The 25,168-nt window shown below is 34.3% G+C and overlaps 1 protein-coding gene across 2 annotated transcripts in view; it reads right to left on the bottom strand.

Moving 5' to 3' along the window:
- Positions 1-25,168, bottom strand: part of LOC101896451 (uncharacterized) — a 100,106-nt gene that overhangs the window by 65,274 nt on the left and 9,664 nt on the right. The gene's annotated exons all lie outside the window — the stretch shown is intronic.

The raw sequence follows: 25,168 nt of genomic DNA, 5'->3' as shown, positions 1-25,168 counted from the left end.
GATTTGGCGTGGTGTGGCTCTAATGGCCTTTGTAAAAAAAAATATATTGAAGAAACATTTTTCTTAGCCCTGAGAATCCTTGAAAAATATTTAAAAAATCCATTATTTGTGGCTCTGAATTTTCTTTGAAAAAGTATTCTTAAAGAATTCACTGTTGGTAGCTGAAGGTCCTTAAAAATTTTAGATGGATTCACATTCCTAAAAATTCCGAAAATTCTTAAAAATCCACTTTGTAAAAATTAGACAAAAACTACACTAACTGAGGATCTGATTACTTCTGCAAAATAAAATTAAAATTGATACGTTTGATTGCTCCGATAGTGCTTTAAAAATCCACGTTTGATCATTCATAAAAAATAGGCTCTCAGAATTCCAAGTTTAAATATTAGATGCCCTTGAAAACTATTCACAAAAATAATCAACGATTTGACTTTGATATGCTTTAAAAATATCCCTTCAAAATCCACCCTAATGTGCCCACAACCAGTTACATATTCCCCGTATCAGTGACATGATCTTGTATCGCACAGACAACAATGGAAACAGGAGTACCACTGCCATGCGAAGCGGAGTCTTCATGATCGATAGCAAATGTTTTGGAGCAAAGCAACAAAAACAACAAGTACAAAAAAAAAACAAAAGGTGTGTCCTCCCATTCGACAGTTCACAAAATTTAATGTGGTTGTTGTTTTTACTGTAACGAACTGCTACTTGAGTTAACTAAATAAATAAATAAAACAAAACAAAACGAAACAAAATAAAATCAATCAGCGCCAGTGGCATGTCCCCCGCCGCCGCAACATTTTTGTTGTCCATGGACGGAGGGCGATTGTTGTGTTGCTGCAGCCACAATCTGAGAATGCAGTCCGGCAACAACAATGTGATACATATGGGGAAAGGGGAGGGTTTATGTTTATCTGTTAATGACATTGCAGTCAATTCGAATCGGAGCTGGCCGTTGTTCCATAAAATAATAAACAAAAGAATGAAATTTGAAATAGAATAGTTTTTGGTAATTGTTTTCGATAGCATTTCGAATGACGTTGATTTGCATTGAAATGATGTGAAACTATTTCGTGAAATGATGATAAATGATTTCGAAATTAAGCAAATTTGAACAAATTCAATGTCAAGTGCAAATATTCTATTTTTTTTGTATTAATAATTAGCGCTCTTTCGATTGCGGAAATGAAAATATTGATCAATGAAATAGGAGAAAAAATATACCAACCAAATTATTTTCATTGACAGACAGATATATACCCTTAGCTAATGTTTTGACTTCTGTTATGATTATTCAAACGGTTGACCCTCTATGTCGTAGGTTTGGAAGGAATGGGCCAATATTGCACATTTTCCCATACGATAAAATATTGTGACGTCCCAGTTTTAAAATACATCAACTACTTCCTTCACTTTATATGTGATAAATTTTAGAAAATGTTGAAATGTGCATATCTGATTCCGATATTTTGTGGACGAAGTATTCCATTTTCATACTTCATCTAATACCGATAAAAATATTGGTATGGGCAAAATTACAAAAAAATCAAAAATTTATATCCAATTTTATGAGAAATCAAAAATTCCGATGAATTTCATATTTATCTCAGGTCTCTATTTATCTCAGGTCTTTTATGCGAAATCATAAATTCCGATGAATTTCATATTCATCTCAGGTCTCTGATTGAAAGAAATATTTAGATATAGCAAGTTGAGAAGAATTGCTGACTTGTTTCGCAAGTTATGACAGATAAAAGTATTGCAAATTGTGACCCTTTGTGGGTGAGGTACCAAAAAAGGTTCGCAGCTCCCAACAGATCTTGGGTTGGCAAAAATGTTTGTATGTGTGAAATTTGATGAGAGTTGGATGCTTATTTCGCTTTCTTTAAGCCCTTTGTTTTTCAAAATCTTGAATCCTATGTGGGTGAGGTACCATAAAAAAATGGTCTGATCTCGACCATCTTTAAAACAGATCTTGTGTTGAAAAGAGGGAAAATTCAGGTGTACCAAGTCTCAATGGAATTGAATGTTAGCTTCGCGTTTTATGAGCTTCGTGGATATGCAAAATTTCGACCCATCGTGGGGGAGGTACTAGAAGGAGTGGACCGATATATGAAGAGAACGGGATGCTTGTTTTGGATTTTATAATCGTTTTGGTTCTTCAAAACTTTGACTCTTTGTGGGGGAGGTACCGGAAGGTGTGGTCCGATCTCTACCATATTTACAACAGGTCTTGCGTTCATGGAAATATTGAAATGTACCAAGTCTGAATGGAATCGGATATTAGCTTCGCGTATTTTGAGCTTCATGGATATTCAAAATGTTGTTGCTTTTTTTTTCACAGCAGATCTTGTGTTAGTGGAAATAATGGGATGTGTGAAATATGAAGAGAACCGGAAGATTATTTCGGATTTTATAATCGTTTTGGTTTTTCAAAATTTTTTGACCCATGGGAAGTACCATGGAATGGTCAGATCTCTACCATCTTTATAACTTAACTTGTGTTGATAGAAATATTCAGATGTGCCAAGTCTGATTGGAATCGGATGTTAATTTCGCGTTTTATGAGCTTCAAGGGGGAAGGTGGGGGAGGCACCAGAAGAATTTAACCATTTTCACACCAGACTTTGGATTAATAAAAATATTGTGATGAGTGTAAGTTCAAAACAAACGGACTCTTGCTTCACATTTTTATACCCTACTCCACAAGGTGGTGTAGGAAAAAGGAAACGAGATAGACCCATAGTTCCTTTTGATGATCTGCATAGAATCACATTTTGAGTCGATTTATGCATGTCCGTCCGTCCGTCCGTCTGTACATGTATTTTTGTAAACAAAGTATACTTCGCATTTATTGCCCGATCCAGATGAAATTTTGCACAAATCATTTGTGTCGCCCAAGGACGAACCCTATTGAAATTGGAGATAATCGGTCAAAATTTAGATATAGCTCCCATATATATCTTCGTCCGATTTGCCTTTTATTGTGCACCAAACGTGTAATATCAGTCCGAATAGTATGGAATTTTTCACGTACGATCAGATTGGACTTGAAAATAAGTATGCCAAATTTGATCGAAATCGGATCAGATATAGCATTCATCCGATTTGTTATTTTTATCCTCCGCAGCCGTAATATGCACTCTGTAACAACAATATTTGGGGAAATATAACAAATACAGCTCAGAAATACCTTTGCTAAATTTTATCGAGATCGGTTGAGATTTGGATATAGCTCCCATTTATAACTTCGTCCGATTTACCTTTGATTGTGCGCCAAACGTCTAATTGGATGAAATAATATTGGATGAAATTTAGCACTTACGACTGAATTGAGTCCAGAAGCTAGTACATCAAATTTGGTGAAGATCGGTTCAGATATAGCCATAGCTCCCATATATACTGTTCATTCGATTTGTTATATTTGTTACCCACAGCCGTAATATACACTCCGTAACAACGATATTCAGGGAAATATATGAAATACAGCTCAGAAATATCTTTGCCAATTTTTTTCGAGATCGGTTCCGATTTCGATATAGCTCCCATATATATTTTTATCCGATTTCAAATTAATTGTGCACCAAATGGGCAATACAAATCCGAATTTAAAATTTACAAATGCTTCGGCATATTTAGTCTTTTGAACTTGAAATTATAATTATAATCATAGCGTGTATGATTGAATTCTCCCATAAAAACTTTTAATTGTTATGTGGAGCTCTCGAAATTAGCAAAGTGGTGTAGGGTATCATAAAGTCGGCCCCGCCCGACTTTAAGATTTTCTTTGCTGGTATAAGAGTTATAATTATTAAAAATGACCCTTTGTGGGGGAGGAACTAGATGGGGTGGCCTGATATTGTTCATTTTCGCACCTGACCTAGCACTGATGGAAATATTAGAATTTGAAAAGTTGGAGCAAAATTGAATTACCCTTTCTCTTTCTGTGCAGTAAAATATTTTTTTTTTTTTTTTTTTTTTTTTTTTGAAAATTTCGACCTTTTTTTGGTGGAGGTAGAAGAAGGAGTTTATCGATATTGCCCAACTCCGAACTCGATCTAAGTTTGATAAAAATATTACGATGTATCAAGTTTGGACCAAATCCCACAAGCCGGACAGATGGACGGACCAACATCGCCAGATCGACTCCAAATGTCCTGAAACGGATTTGGCCCAAAGAGACCTAGGGCCTAAAACTGTTATTTCGATGAGGTACGTTTTGGCCGTATCTAGCCATGTGGCTGAGGGTGTAACTCGGAAATTATTTTCATTGTAAAAAAATGAACCAGGCACGTGACATCAACGATATTCGTTAGGAAAACTCTCCCTCTTCAACTCCACGATAAAGAAACATTATCGAATAACACCAATTTCGATTTTTTATGTTTCCTCCCTTTCTTTCGGAAATTGCACCATAATCACACATTGTAACAACAAAATAATAAAAAAAATAATTTCAAGGTCCATTGGAACAAAATCTTAATCTACCTCACATTTCCTTCAAAAAAAAAAAAAATGAACAACACACAATGTTTCCAACCCATCCACCATGTTACCCCTTTCCCTTCCATTTTCCGCTGTAAAAAATACAACACCTTAATTTTTTGTTGTTTACACCATAAACATTTCCATGGGCCATGGAGATGCTCCAAAACTACAACAACACCAACGACAACACCAATGTGCAGTAATGATGATTCTGAATCAATACTATTTTTGGGTACCCATAGATTTTTCTAAAAATAAATTGATGATTTATCCCCACAAAACCAAACAACCAACAAATGTTTGCCATCAATGAACGAACAGTTGTTTGATTCTAAGCCCAATTGAGACGAAATTAAAAGGTGATGCAGTCATCCAAATTTATTGTCACCACAATGGGTAAAAGTGGTCACAGAATTTGTTAAAGGAAATCATTGGGAAATTAGTGCATTGCATCACCTTTAATTGCCGTTGAGCGAAGCTAATCGGGCAATGCGTTTGCGAGACATTCCCAAATAATGATCAGTAAATTGTTAAATGCTAAACCGCAATTATTTAAAAGAATGCCAGAAATTAAATGCATCATTGCCTCTACCCTGGATGAGCCATCAAAAAAAGTGATTCAATGGTCACATAATGTTTTATGGTTTTACCGGAATTTTCTTAAACCACGATCTATATTTTGAGAAACAAATACGTATTGAATGGAAAAGTGTGGGATAAGGCAAGGTTTTTAGAAATTCATAGAGGATCTTTGAGATTACACTATACTGGGGAAACAACGCCATCTATCGTTCAATTTCTATAGTATCATAGTACTATTTTAGTAAAATTTGAATTAATCATTGATATCAGCCTTGTTCCTTTATTTTTTTTATTATCGCAAACCTATAGAACTTCTTTTCTCTGAGAGTTTTGAAACGAAATTCTAGTTCAAACGTCAAAACTAGATGGCAATGCTTCAAACTTTACATAACTTAACTTAGCATACAACGCCATCTATCGTTCAATTTCTAAAGTATCATAGTACTATATTGTTGTTTTGGTTTTTTTTAGTAAAGTTTGAACTAATCTTTGATATCAGTCTTGTTCCTTAAGTTTTTTTGATCAGAAACCTACAGAACTTATTTGCTCTGATAGCATTTTAAGGAAATTCTAGTTCAAACGTCAAAACTAGATGGCAATGCTTCAAACTTTACATAACTTAACTTAGCATTTCAGTCAATTAGAGATATTCAAAAAAGATCCCTAGATTGTATTGCGGTATAACACTATCATCTAAAGAATACCAGAAATCAAATGTATCATTGCTTCTACACAGGATTAGCACCCCCTTTAGTTTTATCTAAAAAGTGATTCCAGGCAGGTCTTTTCCAATTTTTATACCCTCCACCATACTACGGAGGGTATATTAACTTTGTCATTCCGTTTGCAACTCCTCGAAATACTCATGTCAGACCCAACAAAGTATATATATTCTTGATCAGCGTAAAATTCTAAGTCGATTTAGCCATGTCCGTCTTTCTGTCTGTCCGTCCGTCTGTCTGTTTTAATCACGCTATCTTTCGAACGAATTGAGATAGAAGGTTTACATTTTGCACACCTGTTTATTTTTCCAGTAGGCAGGATAAGTTCGTAAATGGGCCATGTAGGTCCACGTTTTCATATAGCCCCCATATAACGGTACCTCTCGATATTTTGTATTTTGACCAATTTAGCGACATTATTCACCGGAATTGCTTAAAATTTGGCATTTAAAGTTCGTAATGGATACTACAGCCTATGACAGAAAATTATCTGGGCAGGTTCACGTCTTCATATAGCCCCCATATAACGGTACCTCCCGATATTCGGTATTTTGATGATTTTAGCAACATTATTCACCGGAATTGTTTCAACTTTGGTACTTCAAGTTCGAAATGGATACTACAGCCTATGAGAGAAAATTGTCTGTGCAGGTCCACGTCTTCATATAGCCCCCATATAACGGTACCTCCCGATATTCGGTATTTTGATGATTTTAGCGACATTATTCACCGGAATTGTTTCAACTTTGGTATTTCAAGTTCGAAATGGATACTACAGCCTATGACAGAAAATTATCTGGGCAGGTCCACGTCTTCGTATAGCCCCCATGTAACGGTACCTCTCGATATTATGTATTTTGACCAATTTAGCGACATTATTCACCGGAATTACTTAAAATTTGGCATTTAAAGTTCGTAATGGATACTACAGCCTATGACAGAAAATTGTTTGTGCAGGTCCACGTTTTCGTATAGCCCCCATGTAAGGGTACCTTACATTTTATTTTTAGCGACATTATTCGCCGGAATTGTTTCAAATTTGGTATTTGATGTTCTTAATGGTTAAACGGTACCTCTCGCTATTCGGTACTTTGATGATTTTAGCGATATTATTAACAGGAATTGTTTCAAATTTGGATACTACAGCCTAAGACAGAAAATTGTCTATGCAGGCCCAAGTCTTCGTATAGCACCCATATAATGATACCTCCCGACATTCGGAATTTTGATTTTATCGCCATTATAACCGATTTTTTTTAAGTTTCGCATTTGAATATTGTAATGGCTTATGACAAATGTTACCTATGCAGGTTCATGTCGTCGTATAGACGCTAATATAACAGCTATATTCCGTATTTTTAAGATTTTAACAGAGTTTTTAACGGATTTTATTTTTTTTGAGAATTACAAAATTCGTTCGGCGCGGCCGAACTTACAGCTTTTCTACTTGTTTTTTTTTTTCAAAATTATTAATTTAAAATCATCTCATTGTCAAAAAAATATATTTTTACATCCATTGTACATACACATATCAGAGATGGGAATCTGGGAATGGGAATCTTACAGAAAATGTAGAGAGGGGAAGGTTTATCTAAAATAACTTTACCTTCTTAATTTTACCATGGCTGAAACTTTAAAAAAACTGTTTGTGTCTAAGATTAAGATATGGAACGTTTTTTCAAATGAGTACTAAAATTATACGAAAAGTGCTAAATCTAACTAAATTTGGTATTGGATGAAGGGATAAAGCTTGAATCCTGAGATTTGATATAGATGTCACTGTTGGTGTCTGTGGTTAAAATATGGAGCTGGGTTTGAGTGTTATAGTTGTTCGAAAAGTATTAAAATGAGTTGCTCAAAAAGTATTAAAAGAAATGAGGCTGAAAATATTTTTAAGAACGCCATCTATAACTCATTTGCTGACTGATTGAAAATGTCTGGTCCCATTTCCTTCAAATTATATCTTCAATGTTTTACTTTGGATGGCTCTTATAGTCCTTAAGGAAATGTCCTGAAAATTTATTTTTAAAGGTCCTGATGGCTCTTGAAAAAATATTCTTCTTATATTCGGTGAGCAAAGAGTTCTTATTTGTTATGAAATTGAATACCAGACAGCACCAAATGTAGGTGGCGCACACAAAAATTAAAATATATAATCGAGTTTTAGACCCGATTTTAAAGTTCTATTCACTTTCTTATTCGAAGCATTTTATTTCATCAAAAATTTTATAAGGGTAGCAATTCTTGTTCTATGAAAATATTAAATGAAAACTTTTATAAAGAAAAGAAATATCAAATAAAAAATTTTATAAAGAAAATATTTTTCATTTCATATTTTCATAGAACAAGAATCCAGCCCCAGATCTGCTGCAATAAAACTAAATTAGGTGGTTATTTTTAAAATGTTGTAATAAATAATAAAATTGTGTGTGTGTCTTCGTACGCCGCCTTCATTTCGACCATTCATTTAGTATGACAAATGATGGCTCAGATTTATGACTTCTCAGATTATAAATTCAAGTGATTTATTACTTGCGTTAAAAAAGACAAATCCCAACAAGCGTCATTAAGAAGCTTGTTAATATTTTCTGCTTATTTTCCATTTTATTTTTTTTTTGCATTGGATTGATGTCTGACATCAATTGTTCCTCTGTGTTTGGACTCGAGAGAGAGAGAGAGAGAGAGAGAGAGACAGATTTGCATTGGCTGCATTGCAATTAAGTTGACTGCATATTTTATAATGTTTATCATTTGGATCGTTAATTTTGAAGATGACATTAAAAACAGACATATTGACATTAATCGATTTTTATACCCTACACCACAAGGTGGTCAGGGTATTATGTCTTTGTGCATTTGTTTGTAACAGGCAGAAGGAAACGAGATAGACCCATAGTTCCTTTTAATGATCTGCATAGAATCACATTCTGAGTCGATTTATGCATGTCCGTCCGTCCGTCTGTCCGTCCGTCCGTCTGTCCATCTGTCCATGTATTTTTGTAAACAAATTACAGGTCGCATTTATTGCCCGATCCAGATGAAATTTTGCAAAGATGTTTTGTTTGGCCCAAGGACGAACCCTATTGAAATTGGAGATAATCGGTCAAAATTTAGATATAGCTCCCATGTATATCTTCGTCCGATTTGCGTTTTATTGTGCACCAAACGTGTTATATCAGCCCGAATTGTATGGAATTTTGCATATACACCCAAATTAGGCCTGAAAATATGTATGCCAAATTTGATCGAAATCGGTTCAGATATAGCTATAGCTCCCATATATATTGTTCATCCGATTTGTTATTTTTGTCCACCGCCGCCGTAATATGCACTATGCAACAACAATATTTGGGGAAATGTATCAAATACAGCTCAGAAATACATTTGCAAAATTTTATCGAGATCGGTTCAGATTTGGATATAGCTCCCATATATAACTTCGTCCGATTTACCTTTTATTGTGCACCAAACGTCTAATATTTGTCCAAATGGGATGGAATTTGGCACTTACGACCGAATTGAGTCTAGAAGCTAGTATGTCAATTTCGGTGAAGATCGGTTCAGATATAGCTATAGCTTCCATATATATTATTCATCCGATTTGTTATATTTGTTACCCACAACCGTAATATGCACTCCGTAACAACGATATTCAGGGAAATATATCAAATACAGCTCAGAAATATCTTTGCCAAATTTTATCGAGATCGGTTTAGATTTGGATATAGCTTTTTTTATCCGATTTCAAATTAATTGTGCACCAAATGGGCAATACAATTCCGAATTTAAAAGATACAAATGCTTCGGTATATTTAGTCCTTTGAACTTTAAATTCTAATTATAATCATAGCGTGTATGATTGAATTCTTCCATAAAAACTTTTAATTGTTATGTGGAGCTCTACATAATTAGCAAAGTGGTGTAGGGTATCATAAAGTCGGCCCCGCCCGACTTGAAGACTTTCTTTACTGGTTTTCTATGTCGCTTCTCGTTTCTACCTCCTCTAGTCACATATTGAAGTTGAAACTCTGCCCATCTGCATATAATACCACTTCAAGGTCAATATATTGACGCCGCCAGCAGCAATAACCAGCCAGCAATGCACATGTGGGTCATTTAATCATCATTTGTAATGTAGGCTTAATTTTTTTTTCACAAAAAAAAAAAAAAAAAAAAAACAATTTGTAAGACTCTTTACAATATCCATTACCCGCACATAAATAACTCTTCTTAATGTAATGATTATGATTGTCAAGAGTTTAGGAGATTTGTTGTTTTTAAAGTCTGAAATATGACTGCATTGTAGCCAACCACTTAACATTGTAGCCAACCACTTAACAACAACAATGGAGCGGCGGTACAACCACCAGCCAGCAGCAACATCACCACCGCCACCGCCACAACAACATTCAACATTTGTCACAAAAAGTCAACGATCAGTTTTTGCCGCAACAAGACCACACATCGGTAACCTGAGCTATTGTTTTCCACAAATGTCTCGAGCTATAGAATTACATTCGTTGGAAGCCCTCCTTTGATATATGTGGCTGTTCTTCAGACTCCACAACGTTACAGATTTATTTTTGTTTTGATTTCGTTTCATTTCATTTTTTTATTTTTTTTTTTTTTTTTTTGGGGTTAAGAGAAATCATTAACGAAAGTAGATCAACGGAAAAGGAAAAACTCCACATTAATCAAAGAAAATAAAGCGAAAGTGTTTATTTTCAGGGGAAATAAATAAATGTGTTCATTGGTATATACATATAAAGATAGGCAGATTCTTGCATAAAAAATCATATTTGGAGACTCTCACAAAATTTGGAAAACATTTGCAAAATAATCAAGATTATGACTTTGATACTCCAAAATCAAATACACCTCTGAAAGATTTTAAGTGGTCTTTTAATGATTAAAACCAGCTAAAAAGTATAAGGCGGTTTTGCCAATAGATGTGTACCCTCAGCCAATATTCGATTATTTAAATTTATTTTGACTTATGATTATTCAAATTGTTGTTCTTCTATAGAGTAGGTCCCGAAGGAATGGGCCAATATTACAGGGTGAAATAAAACATGCCTGCAACAAAGTCAAACGTCATAATTTTTACAGTTTTTTAAATTTTATTGAATGAAAGCAAAAAAACATATCGGAAATATCATCAAATTTTAGAATAAGTTTAGATTTGTTCGAATTGGTCACCTTTGACACAAATTATGGCCTTCAAACGGCCAATGAAACCATCACATGCTGCTCGAATGTTACTCTGCGGTATTTTGGCCCATTCCCGGCGAAGCGCTTGCTTAAGGTGATCGACACTTTGGTATTTTTTAGTGCCAACCTTGCTTTCCAAAATACTCCAGACACAATAGTCCAATGGATTGATATCCGGAGAATTTGGTGGTAATTGTGAGCTGGAAATGAAGCGAGTAACCTCATTTTGTAACCATTCTTGTGCGGCGCGTGCGAAGTGCGATGGGTCCTGTTGGAATGCCCGAGGTCTGCGGCGAAAATGTTTGCGTGCCCAAGTCTTTAATACACCCTCCAGAATATTTTCGTGATAATATTCGGAATTTATTCTGATGCCACGGTCGATTAATACGAGCGGAGAGCGACCATCGACTATTATGGCAGCCCACACCATCACCATGGCCGGCGCTTGAGTTCTGGTGGCCAACCGAAGGTGCACATTTTCAGCTGACCTCTTAGGCAAGTAAACTCGATCATTTTGTTTGTTTACAAACTGCTGGACAACGAGTGTTTTCTCATCAGAGCGAAGAAAACCAAATTCGGCAGTTCATCACTTTCGGTCAAACGAAGCAACTCTTTAGCTATTTTGTGTCTATTTTCTTTCTGTTGCGGTGTAAGTTCTTGCACTTTTTGGAATTTCAATGGCTTTACCCCGAACTCATTTTTCAATATTTGCCAAATGGAATATTGCGATATGTTCAGTTCACGAGTCATTTTTCAGCCACTGCGAGACGGGTTTCGATCAAGTCGCTTCTTTACTTTTCGAACCTTTTCTGCTGATGTTGTTGTTCCGTCTACTTCCTTGACGTCGGGCTACGCTACCAGTATGACGGTAGCGAGCGATGGTACGAGACACAAAAGATTTATTCACATTTAAATGCTGGAGTGTTCTAACGATAGCCACTTGTGGTTTTCCAGCCAAATATAAAGAAATCGCACTATCACGATTGAATTCCTTCACGAATAACTTTTTTTCTGGAAAATTCACAACCAAATGCATTTGTAAGCTTGTAAAAAATATAACGAGCTGTCACTGGAATAATTTTAACAGATGTCGGACGAGTGGCTTAGAAATGACGGCAGTCTGAAGTTGGTTGCAGTTTTTTCATATCACCCTGTATATGTATATATATATGTATTTTTATACCCTCCACCATATTATGGAGGGTATATTAACTTTGTCATTCCATTTGTAACTCCTCGAAATACTCATGTCAGACCTAAAATTCAGCGTAAAATTCTAAGTCGATTTATGTATGTCCGTCTGTCTCTCTGTCCGTCTGTCTGTTTGTCTGTTGTAATCACGCTATCCTTCGAAAGGAATGAGATAGAAGGCTAAAATTTTACATGTTTATTTTTCCAGTAGGCAGGTTAAGTTCGTAAATGGGCCATGTAGGTCCACGTTTTCATATAGCTCCCATATAACTGTGCCTTCCGATATTCGGTATTTTGATGATTTTAACGACATTTTTAACCAGAATTATTTTAAATTTGTTAAAATTTTGTTAAAATTTTTTCAGGATTTTATTTATTATTGGTGCCTATACGACGTGGACCCACACAGGCATTATTTGTCTTAAGTCATTACCAAATTCAAATTCAGAACTTGAAATAAAGGGTGAATAATGTAGCTAAAATCATCAAAATATAGAATATAGGGAGGTACCGTTATATTGGAGCTGTGCGAAGACCTGAACCTGCGTAGACAATTTTTTGTCATAGGCTGTAGCATCCATTACGAACTTCAAATACGGCATTTCAAACAATTTCGGTGAGTATTGTACCTAAACTCGTCAAAGTACCGAATATAGGGAGGTACTGGTATATGGGGCCTATACGAAGACCTGAACCTGTATAGACAATTTTCTGTCATAGACTGGAGTTTCCATTACGAACTCTAAATGCGTAATTTGAAAAAAAAATGGTGAATAAAGACGCTAAAATCACTAAAAAACCGAATATAGGAAGGTACCGTTATATGGGGGTTATACGAAGACGTGGACCTCCATAGACAATTTTCTGTCTTAGGCTGTAGTATCCATTGCGAACTACAAATACCAAATTTTGAACAATTCCGATTAATAATGTCGCTAAAATCATAAAAATACCAAATATCGGGAGGTACAGTTATATGGGGGCTATACGAAGACGTGGACCTGTACAGACAATTTTCTGTCTTAGGCTGTAGTATCCATTTCAAACTTCAAATACTAAATTTGAAACTATTCCGGTGAATAGTGTCGCTAAAGTCATCGAAATACCGAATATCGGGAGGTACAGTTATATGGGGGCTATACGAAGACGTGGACCGGCACGGACAATTTTCTGTCTTAGGCTGTAGTATCAATTTCGAACTTCAAATACCAAATTTGAAACTCTTCCGGTGAATAGTGTCGCTAAAATCATCGAAATACCGAATATCGGGAGGTACCGTTATATGGGGGCTATATGAAAACGTGCATGGCCCATTTACGAACTTAATCTGTCTACTGTAAAAATAAACAAGATCAAGAATATATATACTTTGTTTGGTCTGACATGAGTATTTCGAGGAGTTACAAACGGAATGACAAAGTTAATATATCCTCCATAGTATGGTGGAGGGTATAAAAAAATTACATTTACTGCCTACGATAGTCTTTAAGAAGTATTTTTTAAGACCCTGTTTGGTAAATCTGATTGCCTTAAAAATCCACGAATGTAGCCCCACATCCCTCAAAGTATTTCTTGTTCAATATAAAAGCCTAGCTGTTGCCGTTGTTGTTTTTTTTTTCTTAATTTCTGAATAATCATTAGCAATTGTTACAGCGTTTAAATTACAACATTTTGAGTAATTAATGCAATTAATTAAATTATATTTTATTACACGTTTACAACGCCAGTGTCGATGATGACGGTGACGACGACGACGTTAATGTAAATGTAACGACCCATAACAAAATCATGGTGTTTATATTAACTAGCGAGCTAAACGCTCACTCAAAATTTAGTAGCAACAACAAAACACACATTTACGGAGCAGCAGCTCCATCAATGAATGCATGACATCATGAATGAATGAATGAGTAAACGTATTTGGAAAACTGGCGGACTAGTGGAAAAAACCGGAAAACCCCCAAAAAATACCCACACTCAACAAATTTTCAAGTGAACATTTTTCCTTACACGAATACGCTTTTATTCTCCAAACAATTACTAAATTTTGTTTTAAATATTGTTATCGTCATTGTTGTTGTGAAATAAATTAAATTACAATTGAGAAAACAAACTTTGAAGAGTCGAAAATGTCGAAAAATACAAAATTTACAATGAAAAAAAAAAAAAATAAATAAATAAATAAACAGAATTTTGTTGTTTTTTTTTTTTTTTGATCTTGTTGTTAATATAAACAACAACAATTAGCCATGGCCATAAACAGTCCCAAAAACAGACAACTTGAAACAAGAAACAGATTAAAAATGAATTTTTTAAAACAAATTAACCCTAAAATGTTCGACATGAAAACAGTAACATGAAGATGGACCTGAGTAGGCATGGGCTTTTAAGACTGGTATGGGAAGCAAAGAAATGTCTCTTTTTATGTCAGTCCCAAGCACACCGTGTACTATACCAATCACAATACTTCTAAAAACGACCACGGATTTTTTTAAAAATTTTGTAACGTTGATTTAAAAAATAAAAAAATCAATAATTTTTTTCATATCCTCAACCAAATGGCTAGAGAGGGTATATTTCCTTTGATAACTCTCGAAGAGAGTATTCGATTTGGTCCCAACTTCGTATATCGTAATAATATCTTTTCCGGACCTCCCCAAAAAAGGTCAAAACTTAACAAAAAAAAAAATCCGGTTTGGTCCAAGGTTCGTACGTCATATGTTCACTCCCTTTTAAACTTCTCTCACAAAAGTTCCGAATGTTCATAGAAACCGAAAATAACTTATGATTTTGTTAGAACTTTGAAAATCCTAATTATTTTATCAAAGCTAGTTCATGTGTGAAATGAACGGACCGCTCCTTCTCGTGTCTTCTCCAAAAAGGATCAACATTTTAAAAAATCATAATATTTCTATTAACACACGATCTGGTGGGAAGATGGGATATAGTGGACCACTTTATGTGTTACCTCCAATCAACTGAACCATCAAAGGTAGGTTTGAAAAGGTTGTTAAGAAAAGCTTCCAAGGACAATCGTGGATTTTTACGAATTATTTTTCAGGAACATCTGAATTTTTAGCACTGTTTTTTCCAAGGACCATCTGATCTATAAACATGGATTTTTAAGAATCTCCCTTAAATGGCCTGTCTGACCCATGAATGGGGAATTTTTAAGGTTTTTTTGTAAAAGAACCTTCTATGACATTATATGTTTATTTTTTTAGGATTTTTTAAGGGCTATTTGAGCCATCAAATTGGAAAAATATTTTTCAAAGACTTCTTACCCATCAAACGCGATCTTTTAAAGAACAAGTAAAAAGCAGCTAAGTTCCGAACTTTTAATACTCGAAAAATTTCAAAAAAAAAAAAAAAAAAAAAAAAAACGAAAACTACCACTCAAACGAAAACCGTTATATGGGGACTATTCGAAGAAGTGGACCTGCATACAAAGACTTTTGTCATAGGCTGTAGTACCCATTACGAACTTCAAATACGAAATTTAAAATAATTCCGATTGATAATGTCGCTAAAATCGTGAAAGTATACTCCTTCTGGTACCTCCTCCACAACGCACAGTGGGGTGATATGCCCAAAAACGGAGATTAATTCAGGAAAGCATTCTATCGCTCTGAAATTTTGCTCAGACATTCCTATTACCTCTAATATGTTTGGTATTTAAAATGAGACATATCGGCCCACGTTTCGGTAAGGCCCCCATATAGCGTTACATCCTGATTTTTGGTATTTTGAACTTTGAATTCTGAGCGGACAAAATCCCTCCTTGCTAAATTTTGTGAAGATAATTCCACTATTAAGTATTGACCGTATATATATCGACACTTCCAAATTTTAGGTATTTTGGGAATTTCTCCCTACAAAACATATATATAATCTCCCTACAAAACATATAATGGTTCCTAATATTAGGTATTTTGAGGGTTTCAGACAGAGTTTTTTACAAACTTATTATTTGGTATTTTGTTTCCCAATGGATGGATGGAAATATTACAAAAATTGGTTATATAAATCCAAAATTTGAGTTAAGCCAGAAAAAATAATTTCTCCTTTGTAAAACCTTCTAAATCTGAAGACAAAAATACATCTTTTTATGATGAAAGGAATAATTATAAAAAAATATATATACAAAATTGGCTGGCAAAATTAAGCCTTCCTATCTGAAATAGACTAAAACCTTATAATATATTTAGAAAAAATTTTATGTGACTGACATTTAAAAATTCATCCTTATCATCCTCCCTTACATCTCTCTTATTGCCTTTTGCCTTATAAGTAACATCGCCATTGATTTTTTAAAGAGACTGGAAAACTTTTATGTATAGTTTTATATATAGCTTTGAATTTCAGTTAATAACAGGATAAAAACCCAAGAGAAACTTCTTTAGAAAGACCAACAAATAAAAAAATAAATAAAACAGAGAACAAGATCAACGCAAAATCAGTTGACTATTTTCACCATTTTTTAAATTAAACAAAAACGGCAAAAAATGGCACGAGTTTTTTGTTGATTATGAAAGATGACATTCCATACAAAATACAAAATTAAAATTTTGAGACCTTCTCGATATTATTTTTTTTTTAAAATCCACATTCTTTTCGGATATGGCGAAAATATGGTAATATTATTAATATTATTAATTAATTTTTAAAATATGTTTACATCATTATGTTTAAAACTTTTTCTTTCTAAAACACTGATTACTACCTGTATTCGATGTTTCAGTTTTAAAATAATAACTTTTGATAAAAAAAAACTAAATTATTGCACTTCAAAAAACCAAAGAAAAATTTGTTTCCCTCTTCTTGCGAAAAAGTGAAATATTTCTTTCTTATTTCTTTAACTTTGTAATTAAAAAACTAAACAAGGTATAACTTTGAAATTTTCGGCACTGAAGTAGAATTTAGTGTTCTATAATAGTTTAAAAACTTTTATTCCAAAAGACGAATTTCATTTTTCAATTAATCTCCGTGTTTTGTGATTTCACCATTCTGTGCAACGGTTCAAATCTTTGAATAACTAAAATTTTGAATAACCATGAAGCTCGTAGAACGCGAAATGAGCATCCGATTCTTTTCAAATTTCACACACCTCAATGCTTCCACTTAAGCAAACTCTGGTATAAAGATGGTACATATCGGACTACCCCTTCTGGTATCTCCCCCACAAAGAGTCAAAATTTTAAATATTTATATATTTTATAAAATTTCAACTAAGACTGCGATTATCTTCAAATTTTGCATATTTCAATATTTCCACTATCGCAAGATCTGGTATGACGACGAGATTGAAAGGACCACTCCTTCTAGTACCTCCCCCACAATTTGAAATAACCATTAAGCACATAAAACGCGAAATAAGCATTCGATTACTTTTAAACTCGGCGCATCCCAATTCTCAACACAAAATGTGTTGTGAAGATGGACAACGTTCAAAATTTTAAATAATTATAACTATCATAAAACGCGAACTTTTCGAAATATTATCAAATATCTCATATAAAGCAAAGCAAGCATTCGATACAAAATCTAAATGTGATAGGTTCTAAGATTTTTATCGGACATATGTCAGATACGAAATGAAAAATGTATGCCCACTCCTTGGAACCTCTCCTATGAAGGGCCAAAAGTTTGAGTAGTAGTAACGCAAGTCAAAATATATTTAAATAACCGAACATTGGCTGAGGGTATACAGCTGCCGGCTATGCCGATTGATTCCATTTAACCAGGCTTTTAATTTTTAATTGAACATGCATATTCCTTTTTAAAGCACTTTGATATATTTTTATTTTGATGTTGGGTTTCAAAATTGCCAGGAATGTAATGATAAGCTCGAAAGAATATTTTAGTGGACATTAAAGCCCGCACATGTGGGATTTTTTAATTTTATTCAAGGATTATCAGATCCACCAAACGTGGGTGTTTCAAAAACATTTTTTTAGGCACCCATTAATTTTTCTAAAACACTCAAGCTACAAATCTTGGATTTAAAAAATATTTTTGAGGACAATCTTTAGTTTACCTCTGAAGTAAACTTTTAGAAATTCTTCCCATGGTCCTTCAAGCCACCAAACAACATATGGAGTCACCAAATGGGGACTTTTTTGGAATATATATTGTAATATTTTCCAAATGTGTTTTTGCTTTAAATATTTTTCAATGCCTATCAGAGCCATATATATAAGTTATGTTAGTAAGGGCTAACTGTGTACCTTTTCGACGCCGTTTACAATTTTTAAGGACCATCAGAACCACCAAACCTTGAACATTCAATAATTTTTGAGTTTTTGAATTTTTAAAAAATAAAATTTTGAAGGACACTTCATAGGGTTTTCCATTGCCAATTTTTACGAATCTCTTCATTTTCCAGCATTTTCTTCAAGCACTTAGATTTAGCTCTTACAGTTTACGCCCAATGTGGATTCTGTGCACTTGTCTACTTCCTGTGCCAGCCAGCGGATGATCAACGGGTCTATTTAAGCCCACTTATGTTCACCAAAATTAAATGCATTTAAGCAGCAACAACAACAACAACAACGAAAAACACAACAACACCAATAACATTAACTACCGTTCATATGAATATGCAAAACACTAAATTATCAACAACAACAACAACAACAACTCCATAATAAGCCCACATCTCTCATGGCACACTGAACTCCAGTTTGAGGAAGTTGTGAAGAAGTCCGACGACGGATTTACGGTTTAACTACGACGACTGTGATGCAAATTTAAAGTCGGCGCGGAGAGATAGACAAACAGACAGACGGACAGAAAAATAAACAACCTGACAATAAAGATGACGACCTAACTGACATGGCAAACTAGGCAAAAGTTGAACTAAAAAATTGGTTTCCACAAAAAAAAGAGAAAAACTAACAACAAAAAATACTTCTTCAACAGCCTCTAAATCCCAGCCAAAGCTTTAACAAATCTTGCCAAGCAACTGTTTGTTGCCTTAATCAAAAATAAACGAGTGTGAACGTTTATGGGTACCCCCTCCCCACCCAGGCTATCCCTCCCCAGTTGCATCCAAATTATATACTACGCCCAATACAATTGAGAGAAAAAAAAAACGTTTGAACACCCACCTACAATTTTTCGGTTACGTCGTACGCGTGGTAGATTGACAAGCAAACAAGCCGAGCGAGCGAGCGAGTGAGTGGAACGTCTATGTTTGTTTGCGGTGTGTTAACAACAACCACGCTTTTGCTAAGGTGCATCTTTTTTCTACCGCCTGCCAGCCAGTCAGCCACTCATTCATTCATTCATGCGGATTTGGCGAGTGAGCCAGGCCACTGGCCTCAGTCAAGTCATTCATTCATGAATTTAAGTTGGCCGCCCAACTTGGTTTTTGTCCAAATCATAGTTTTGGCAAAAAAGACGACGTTAAAGCCCACTTAAAAATTTGTAGAAAAAAAACTAAATTGGCCAAAAAAAAAAACCAAAAACAAAAATAAAACAGATTTTTGCCAGACAGTCTGGTGACCGCAGAATAGCAACATTGTTGTTGCCGTTTCCAGTTCTGCCGACAGTGGCGACCCGGGCATGTAGGTGAGTGATTTGAACGCTGAATGGAATTGCAAGAAAATGCAACAGAGGAAATGAAAGTTGGATAATAATATTTTTGGAAGTCATGCATCCTTGCAAAGAGTTCAACGGCGGAACCAGGAACAACCACCAATATTTTTTTTCGCAGTTATCAATGACATGGATTTTTAAAGAAAATTTCGCAAGGATTTTTTAAATAATTTTTTTTTTTGGGACCAATAGGCAACAAGTGTACTTTTTAAGCATTTTTTTGCAGTTATCAATGACATAGATTTTTAAAGAATTTTTTTTCGAAGATTTTTTGGGGACCAGTAGGCAACGAGTGTACTTTTTAAGCATTCAATGACTCTTTAAAAATATTTGGTAAGAGTCGAGGATGTAAAAAATATTTTTTTAAGGACCAAATGTAAATGTGATTTATAAAGAATATTTTTTCCAAGTACGAATACCAACGTGAAAACCGGAATATCTGGAAATTCTTTTTCAAGGATCAGCTGCAACAGGGATCTAAAACAATTTTTTATGGACTAAAAGCATCAAGGATTCCTAGAAATATATTACTTAAAGGACAAACAACAATGTGTGTTCTTAAAGAAAATGTTTGGAAGGACCATTAGAAACGAGGATTTTTTAAAAAGATATTTTTAAGGATCAACAGCAAACTTATAACTTATCAAAGATTTTTTTGAAGAACAATCTAAGCCGTCTGTCAAGAATTCTTTTTTTAATACTTTTCAAGGAACGACTCAGATTTTTTAAAAGGGCCATCTGAGCCATATTTTAATTTGTTTTTAAATATTTTTCAAGGTCTTCTTAGCTATCAAAAGTGGAGTTTTTAAAAATATATTTCAAGGACCATCACAGCCATAAAATGCATATTTTTTTAAATTTGCAAGGATTATCTTATTCATTAAGCCTATATTTTTTAAAAATAATTTTTTAAGATTTTTAGCTATTAAACGTGGATTTTTTAAAAATATTTTTCAGAGCCCATCGGAGTTATCAGAAGTGACTTTTTTAAAATTATTTTTCAGGGACCATCTGATTTATTAGACGTGGATTTTTTAAAAGATCTTTTTCAAGGACCATATGAGTCATAAAAAATGGATTTTTTAAAAATATTTTTCATGGACCTTATGCTTCAGCAAACATGGATTTTTTAAAAATATTTTTCAAGGACCATCTGATTTATTAGAGGTCATAAAAAATGGATTTTTTTAAAAATATTTTTCATGGACATTCTGATTCATCAAACGTGGATTTTTTTAAAAATATTTTTCAGGGCCCATCAGAGTTATCAGAAGTGACTTTTTTAAAATTATTTTTCAAGGACCATCTGATTTATTTGACGTGGATTTTTTAAAAGATCTTTATCAAGGACCATTTTAGTCATAAAAAATGGATTTTTTAAAAATATTTTTCATGGACCTTCTGATTTATCAAATTTTTATTATTTTTCAGGGCCCATCAGAGTTATCAGAAGTGACTTTTTTAAAAATATTTTTCAAGGACCCTCTGAAACAAGCGTTAATTTTTTTAAATATCTTGTCAAGGACCATTTGAACCATGGATTTTTTTAAAAATATTGTTTGAAGGACCATTTGTGTCATCAAACGTGGATTTTTTAAAAATATTTTTCAAGGACCCTCTGAGACAAGCGTTAATTTTTTTAAATATCTTGTCAAGAACCATTTGAACCATGGATTTTTTTAAAAATAATTTTCAAGGACCCTCTGAGACAAGCGTTAATTTTTTTAAATATCTTGTCAAGGACCATTTGAACCATGGATTTTTTTAAAAATATTGTTTGAAGGACCATTTGTGTCATCAAACGTGGATTTTTTAAAAATATTTTTCAAGGACCCTCTGAGACAAGCGTTAATTTTTTTAAATATCTTGTCAAGAACCATTTGAACCATGGATTTTTTTAAAAATATTTTTCAAGGACCCTCTGAGACAAGCGTTAATTTTTTTAAATATCTTGCCAAGGACCATTTGAACCATGGATTTTTTTTTAAATATTGTTTCAAGGACCATTTGTGTCATCAAACGTGGATTTTTTAAAAATATTTTTCAAGGACCATCCGAATCATCAAAGATGGATTTTTTAAAAATATTTTTCAAGGACCATGTGAATTATCAATGATGTATTTTTTAAACATGTTTTTAAAGGAAGGAGTGATCAGACCTGGATTCTTTAAAAATATTCCTCAAATACCATCTGAATCACCAAACGTGAATTTTTTTTATATATTTTTTAAGGACCACTATTTGATGTTGGACTGGATTTTTTAATATTGTTAAACGTGGATTTTTTAAAAATATTTGTTAAGTACTACTTAGCTATCAAATGTTGTTTTTTTTTTTTAGAACAATCCGGCTTATATACCGGATTATTAAGGAAAATTTTTCTAAGACCTTCTTAGCAATCAAACATGGACTTTTTTGAACAATATTTTTTATTTTAGCTATCAAGCCAGGATCTTTTTAGAAAGATTGTTCTGAGCCTTAACAGTTGATTTTTTTTAACTTCCTGTTTGTTGGGCCAACCAGGCCATTATATGTGGCTTTTAAGAATATATTTCAAGGACCATAGGGGATTTTTAAGGTTTATTTTTCAAGGGAAATCTAACCTATAAATATACATTTTTTTAAAATATTTTAAAGAACCATTATTGTCATCGAACGTGGAATTTTTAAGAAAATTTCTAGGATCGCCTGACCTAAAAACGTGGATCTTATAAATATGGAGTTTTAAGAATATATTTTCAAAGACCATCTAATTTATAAATGAGGATTCTTATGTGGATCATTTGCCCAACGTCGATCTTTTTAAGAGATCTTTAAAAAAAAAACTTGTGAGCCATCAAAGTTGGCTTTTTTTAAGACTGGGCCTTTAGCCTTTAAACTTGGCCTTTTAAAATATGTTTTTACTAACTATTTTGAATAACAAGTTTTGCGAAATTCCATTTAAAAATCGCCCCCTTTTACCCTCCACCATATACGGGGTGAGATGAAACAAGTAAAAAAACATTAAGTTCGGCCGGGCCAAACTTTTAATTAAGTTTGGTAAAAGAAACATTAGAAAAAATGTGGCAAAAACCATTAAAATGCCGAATATCGGGAGGTACTGTTATATGGGGCTGCACCAAAACGTGGACCTATAATTACAATGTTTCGCTACACGAACTAGGACCCATTATGACCCACAAATACCTATTTTTAGACAAATCAGTGAAAAAATGTGGCAAAAACCATCAAAATACCGAATATCGGGATGTACCGTTATATGGGGGCTATATCAAATCATGGACCCATGCATGCAATGTTTCGCCACCGAAGCTGGAACCCATTATGATCAACAAATACCAATTTTCAGACAAATCCGTGGAAAAAGGTTGCAAAAATCATCAAATTACCGAATATCGGGAGGTACCGTTATATGGGGGCTATACCACAACGTGGACCTATACATGCAATGTTTTGCCACACGCTCAGGGACCCGTTATGACCTACAAAAACCACTTTCCAGACAAATCCGTGAAAAAATGTGGCATAAATCATCAAAATACCGAATATCGGGAGGTACCGTTATATGGAGACTATACCAGAACGTGGACCGATATATCTCATTTTCAATACCAACCATCCTAGACACAATGCAAATAGCTCTGCTAAATTTTGGCGCTCTACGTCAAATAATGTGGGCTGTATCGTGATTTCAACAGACAGACGGACATCGTCAAATCGACTTAGAATTTTATGCTGATTATGAATATATATACTTTATGGGGTCTAAGACGAATATTTAAGGATGTTACAAACGGAATGACAAAGTTAATATACCCTCCTTTCCAAGGTGGAGGGTATTAAACCTGCAACCAACTTCAGACTGCTGTTACTAAAGCATCATCGTGTTTACTTTCCAAAGAGGTCAGCAGAAAATGTGCACCTTCGATTGGCCACAAGAACTTAAGCGCGGTCATGGTGATGGTGTGGGCCGCCATAACAACCTATGGTCGCCTCCGCCCGTATTAATCGACCGTGGCATCAGAACAAATGCCGAATAATATCGCGAAAATATTCTGGAGGGTGTATTAAAGCCTTGGGCAGGCAAACATTTTGGCCGCAAACTTTCGACATTCCAAGAGGACTCAGAAACATCGCACTCAGCACACGCCACCCATGAATGGGCCTTCCAAAATGAGAACACTATTTACAAATCTTCAAAATACGGACAGTTTTTCAGGTATTCCAAAGACAGAAGACCGCTCACAAAGTTTACATTGATAAAAGAGACATTTCGCAAGTCTTCCATCGACCAAATCCTTTTTAGAAACAATTTAATTTCAAATACGTATATCACTTTCTTCTCTCACCTTCCTCTCTTTCCCACAAAATCTTCTTCCTTATACATCAAAGCGTACTACTACTTTTTATACCCTACACCACAAGGTGGTCAGGGTATTATGTCTTTGTGCATATGTTTGTAACAGACAAAAGGAAACGAGATAGACCCATAGTTCCTTTTGATGATCTGCATAGAATCACATTCTGAGTCGATTTATGCATGTCCGTCCGTCCGTCCGTCTGCCCATGTATTTTTGTGAACAAAGTACAGTTCGCATTTATTACCCGATCCAGATGAAATTTTGCAATAATCATTTGTTTGGCCCAAGGACGAACCCTATTGACATTGGAGATAATCGGAAAAAATTGAGATATATCTCCCATATATAACTTCGTCCGATTTGCCTTTTATTGTGCACCAAACGTGTAATATCAGTCCGAATAGTATAGAATTTTGCGCTTACGATCAGATTGGACCTGAAAATAAGTATGCCAAATTTGATCGAAATCGGTTCAGATGTAGCTATAGCTCCCATATATATTGTTCATCCGATTTGTTATTTTTGTCCTTCCGTATCCAGCCGTAATATGCACTCTGTGACAACAATATTTGGGGAAATATATCAAATGCAGCTCAGAAATACCTTTGCTAAATTTTATCGAGATCGGTTCAGATTTGGATATAGCTCCCATATATAACTTCGTCCGATTTACCTTTGATTGTGCACCAAACGTCTAATATTTGCCCAAATTGGATGAAATTTGGCACTCACCACCAAATTGAGTCTAGAAGCTAGTATGTCAAATTTGGTGAAGATCGGTTCAGATATAGCTATAGCTCCCATATATACTGTTCATCCGATTTGTCATATTTGTTACCCACAGCCGTAATATGCACTCCGTAACAACGATATTCAGGGAAATATATCAAATACAGCTTAGAAATATATTTGCCAAATTTTATCGAGATCGGTTTTGATTTGGATATAGCTCCCATATACATTTTTATCCGATTTCAAATTAATTGTTTAAATTCCGAATTTAAAAGATAC

Source organism: Musca domestica, unplaced genomic scaffold, assembly GCF_030504385.1.
Source record: "Musca domestica strain aabys unplaced genomic scaffold, Musca_domestica.polishedcontigs.V.1.1 124, whole genome shotgun sequence".
NCBI classification, from domain to species: domain Eukaryota; kingdom Metazoa; phylum Arthropoda; class Insecta; order Diptera; family Muscidae; genus Musca; species Musca domestica.
The sequence above is the reverse complement of the archived record's forward strand: the minus strand, read 5'-3'. Positions and strand labels throughout refer to the sequence as shown.